This window comes from Mauremys reevesii, linkage group 2 (assembly GCF_016161935.1).
Source record: "Mauremys reevesii isolate NIE-2019 linkage group 2, ASM1616193v1, whole genome shotgun sequence".
NCBI classification, from domain to species: domain Eukaryota; kingdom Metazoa; phylum Chordata; order Testudines; family Geoemydidae; genus Mauremys; species Mauremys reevesii.
In genome coordinates this window covers 62645631-62651099 of record NC_052624.1, presented here as the reverse complement: position 1 = coordinate 62651099, position 5469 = coordinate 62645631, and the positions used below count along the sequence as shown (strand labels likewise).

The window sequence follows — 5469 nt, the reverse complement described above, 5'->3', positions numbered from 1 at the left end:
CCCTGCACCCCGGGCGCTGGGAGAGCCCCGCGCGGCCCCCAGCCTCGCACCCCTGCGCTAGGAGAGCCGCGCCCCCAGCCTCGCACCCCTGCGCTGGGGAGAGCCCCGCGCGGCCCCCGGCCCCGGCGCTAGGGGAGAGCCCCGCGCGGCCCCCGGCCCCGCACCCCCGGCGCTAGGGAGAGCCCCGCGCGGCCCCCGGCCCCGCACCCCGGCGCTAGGGAGAGCCCCGCGCGGCTCCCCGGCCCCGCACCCCCCGGCGCTAGGGGAGAGCCCCGCGCGGCCCCAGCCAGGCTCCGTCAGCCATCGGCGCCCTGCCACACCCACCCAGCCAGCTCAGCGGCTCCCAGCCGCCTCTGCCCCGAGATGGGCGGGGCCCCGCGGCGGCCCCTCCCCCTCTCTCCGCCTGCGAGGCAGCTTGGCGCGAGCAGCTCCAGCAGCCGTGACCTCCGACCCCGGCCGCCGCCAGCCAATAAGAGCGCAGCTCGTCTCCGAACCTAAAATTTCCACGTCGGCAAAAGTCAAGATGGAGCGGAGCGGAGCGGAGCTGGGGGCGGCCGGCGCCAGCGCCGGGGCGCCGCGGGGATGTAGCCTCCGTTGCTCCCGCCCGCTTCGGGGGACCGCCGCCGGCGCGGCTCCTTCGGCTGCACTGAGGCTGCTGCGGCGGCGGCCGGAGCGCGAGGCGCTGCGCGGGACCTGTTGCGTTGGGAGCTGCGGCCGCTCCAGGTGCGGGTGGGGGGCATAGCTCTGCCCTCGTGCAAGGGGAGGGGGTGCATGGCTGGCTGCCTGGGGGGGGTCTCTGTCCCTCGTGCAGGGGGAGGGGGTGCATGGCTGGCTGCCGGGGGGGGGAGGGTCTCTGGCCCTCGTGCAAGGGGAGGGGGCTCTGTCCTCCGTGTATGGCTAGTGAACTGCCCAGGACTACTTATTGCTTTTATGGGGAGGATAGCTTGCTTGTGCTGGACAGGGCCCTGCTTCTTCACCCCCAGCCTTGTATTGAAGGTGCCAACTTGTCCTAAGTCCCGTGGCATGTCTAGTATATGTGTGCACTGTGGTGTGTTGGCAGCCCCCGGGGTGCTCACCTTTCATGGGACACTAGAACAGTGGCTCTCCCTGGTGAGCTGGAAGGCACCAGCAGCTGGACTAGCAACACAACCAGCTGTTCCTGAATTATTTCAGTCTGTTACTCAAGCCAGCTGCTGGTGGGGGCCACTGCAACTTTCATGGACAGGAGCAGCCATTTAGCTTTGGGGATGTTCCTTTCCTTAGTCTTGGTGCTTGGCTTCTATGCTGAATTAATTGATTAATCAAAGGGGCTTCCCTCTAACTGTCTGCATTCTCCATTTCCAGAAAGGGAGCCTTCCACTTGAAGAAACTCTTGGGACCTGTTACTTGGGAGGATTTAGTCTCTTGAAGCAAAGTTCTGTGACACTCAGACTCTGATTATGATAGAAGTCAGTGCACTACAGAACTTTGTCTTTGGGGGCTGTAGCAGCGAAGGGGTTAATGCATCAGTCCTGAAAGGCTCAGGTGGACACGTCACTACAATCTCCTTCCAAAAGGAGGTGGGATCAGAGGACAGAATGAAATGGGAGTGGGAGAGCAGACCAGGGTTCACTTCAGTAACTCTGCTTTGGGCCTGAAATAAAGACTCTGCTTTTATAATCTAGTGGCCTCCTAGTTTCTGAAGATTTTAGATTAAAAATAGCACAACATCTGGGTATCAGAGAGTTATTTAAATGAGACCAATTTGACTGCAAGTATAAATGTGGAACTAAATGTGCTAAATGCTACCAATTAGTGGTTATGTTAACATGTTAGGCACTATTCCTATTTGCCTAATCTCTGTAGACGTATAAAAGTAACAGAACATGTGTGCAAAAACCTTAGAATTTTGGTTAACTATTGTCATTCGTTAAAACAGCTTTCAGTTAAATAGAGTTGAAGAAATGACTTGGTACTCTTCATTAGCAAGATCTAGGAAATGTTCCACTCAAACTGTTACCACTGTCTACAATTTGCATATTTTGTGATGCGCTGCATTGTAAAGCAATGAGTTGTCTTCACTTAGAAATGTGAACTGCTATTGGCTACTTGAGTCCAACTCAACTTTGTCCCTGTATTTTTAAAGTCATTGGACTACTTGTCAACATTTATATTTAAGTACTTGCAGAAATCCTCCTTTTGAGGAAAAGGTTTTTGAAGGACAAACCTAAATAATGTTTAATAGTAAGAAAGATATGCTGAAGATAATCTGACACACAGACTACACTAGTGGGTGTTGCTGCTCACAGCAATGGCTGAGTTGGTTTTGAATGTGAACAGATGTCCAATCAGGTCCAGAATGAGGTGACCAAGCTCACCTTCATTTGATTTAAGCTGAGATCTGAAACTAGTGACAGTGTAACATCCACTTGTTCCCTTCAGAAATACTTCACAATATCAAATACAAACGCAAAATTTCTTTAAGGTGGACTTAATCAAAAGATGATTGTTCTTATGATAGCTGAGGCAATTGTTTCAGTAGCAATCAGGCCATTGACTATTTATTACAAATTAAGTAATGACTTCAGATAGCCCTTCAGCAACAGTAGCCTCTTCAACAAATAGTTGCATTGTAGTATGGAATATATAGTAACAGTATTTTTCTGATAGTGGTTTTCTGTTCATTAGTTTCTCTATGACTAATGATCTTCCACTACCCTAGACACCTAAATCAACTCTTCCTGTCAGTCCATACCTGAAAAGTGAAGCAAGAGTATCAATTCACTGTGCATTGGGCTGCAATATGAAAAGCTATTCTGAAGATATATAGTTTCTTTTAGCCAACCTATTTCATTCAAAGGGTAAGTAAAGTGAAGAGCATTTAGTGTGTGGTAGCCTGTGCGGTCCATGTTATGGTTGTATGGGGGGCGGAGGGGTTCAGGAAATGCTTTTTCCAGACCAGTTTTTGGCAATTGCCTGCTGTTTTAAATTGTACACTATGCAGTTCTTTTAAGAGAAGGCTTGGCTACTACTCTGTGCAGCTGTTTATCAGCATGGCTATGGGGCAACACCTTTTATTGTAAGGGCTAAAGTCCCACTGCTTATTTAACTTAGGAGTGGCTTCTGCCCCTATATAAAATACACACTGGGATTTACTATTTTTCCATGTTTCATACATGCTCAAAAGCAGCAGGCCTTCAGCAAAAAGGGCTCCCTAGTTTTAACACCTAAATATTAGTAGTTAGTTTTTCAATCTTCATTGCTGTGAGGAGGCGTAGACTGAAGTTGACTTTTTTTAGGGCAAGTAGAACATACTTTATTTCAATGATTCTCAAACATTTGTATTGGTGACCCCTTTCATATAGCAAGCCTCTGAGTGCAACCCCCTATCTATCGATCTATCAAAAGAGTGTTTGTAATTTATTTAACACCATTATAAACGCTGGAGGCAAAGAGGAGTTTGGGGTGGAGGCTGACAGCTCACAACCCCTCACATAATAACCATGACCCCTGCTGTATTTGAAGTTTAGCTTAGCACAGACCCAGAACTGGTGTAGGACCAGATTCTGATGTTTCAGACTGTAAGCCCTAAGTCAGTTAATACAGTCTTTCTGGATTTACACCAGTGTAATAGATCAGAATCTGCCTTTAAATAAAGGCCTGATTCATGCTCTCTCCTCTTTCCAATTTGAATGTGTAAGTTTTCAGGTGAATTTTTTTTACTTGTCTTACTCACCTGAGGAGTCCCACTGTAGTAAATGTGACTAGATGTGTGAGTAAGTTGAGCAAGGTTTGCCCTTAGAGTATCGGTTGGGAGATGTTTTCATTTGTCCCTGCCACTTTCTTACAATGTGCATTTTAGCTTGGTAGGGCATGTGACACTCAATACATGCCAGTTTTCAGATGGGAGTAATACTTGCATAGTGTATTTTGAGTGGCACTTCCTTAAGTTTTGATAGCAGGTGGTCAGGTGACCCGAGGCAGCTCTGGGAAAAAAATAAAACAAACAGTGCAAGAAGTCTAATACTTGCGCTAAGGTATGCAGGTTCTGCTAGTCATTTAGTGTGATAGCTTTACAGTTCACTTTTACACTTTCTTGGTCATTCAAAACTGCTTTTAAAAAAGTTCATATAACAATTGGCTTATTGTACTTTAGATTTTCATAAGTAACATTTTCTAAATCTTCAGAATAGAGTTTAATACATCTGTGACTTAAGAATAAAATTTAAAAAGACCCTTAGAGCCATGAGGGCCGACCACTGGGTTCATTCTTTAACAATTTGAGAATAACATTTGATCTAGATATGGGGATTAATTTATCTAGTAGTTTTTTATTAATTCTGCTTCTGTTTAATAAAATCTGACTGCTAAACTATATATTTGCATCAAAATAACTTGTTTTGAGGGTGGCTTATAGGCAGGGCAGTTTCTGCTGTAGGTTGTCGGACAATATAGATTAGAGTATTCTCTCTACAAACTGATACTACTCTTGCATTTCAAAACCAAGTGCTATTAAAAAAAAAAAAAAAAAAAGGAAAGTGGCTATTTAAATGTATGGGGCTTTTCCTCATAACGGGAAGAGCACCCCATTCTGCATGCTTGTGTAAGTGTCAAAAGGTTTTTTCTTTTGAGACTATAGGCAAAATTTTAGTATATCAGAAGTGAGGGGAAGAGAAAACGAAGACTTAATAGTCTAGAAGCTACAGAATGACACATAGTAAAAGTCAGACATTTTCTATGTATGGTTTTTACAGAATTTTAATAAGTTGACTTCTGTTTCAATAAGGGATTTGGCATGAAGTGATTGCTCAGATTAATTTTTAATGGCTGGGATAAATTCCCACAGATTAATCTTCAGAAATAATTGGTAATCAACTATTGAGTTATAAGTGTAAGCAGAAATGGTGTTTAAAATGAACAAAATAAGTGTTCAATAAACACAACATACCTGACTTCAGAAAGCTCTGTTTAATTCTTGGCATGTTTATATTGCTCCGGCTCTGCTCCCCAAGTGTGTGAATTCATGGCAAGGGGCTATTGCCATGACAGCCACTTCAGCTCAGACTCAAAAGCTGCAGTTACAAATAGTGAATTTCTGGATCTCATTTGTTTTTGTGGCTCTGGGTGATTGAAACGGTCTCCTTTCCCAAATTCTTCTGGAAAGTCCATGAGTTTCTTGCATTACTCTCAAGTCAAGTACACTGGGCCTCAATTCTGCTAGGGCAGTTGTAGGCACCTGAAATTACACAATTCAGTAGTGTTAGTCTAATAGAGTGCAAAATCTGGCCCTCAGATAAAGTTAGAGTGTGGGAGACAAGATGCTGAAACAGTTGGAATAAGTGAATTCTTATGGAGAGAGAACCATTTGAAAAGTTGCTTTTAATAGTCTGTATATTTTCTTTTGGGAGGGAAATAGAAAAGCTACAAAAGATTGATTACAAATGTCTTTGAAATAAGCTCTGCCTACTTCATATCATAGGATCATAGAAG

At 45.3% G+C, this 5469-nt stretch overlaps 1 long non-coding RNA gene across 1 annotated transcript; it reads left to right on the top strand.

Annotated features, from left to right (window-relative positions):
* Nucleotides 1-518: 518 nt before the first annotated feature.
* Nucleotides 519-1663, top strand: LOC120396591. The gene is made up of 2 exons (XR_005593241.1): nt 519-723; nt 1345-1663. It is a non-coding gene; the product is annotated as an uncharacterized LOC120396591 (long non-coding RNA).
* The last annotated feature ends 3806 nt before the right edge of the window (nt 1664-5469 follow it).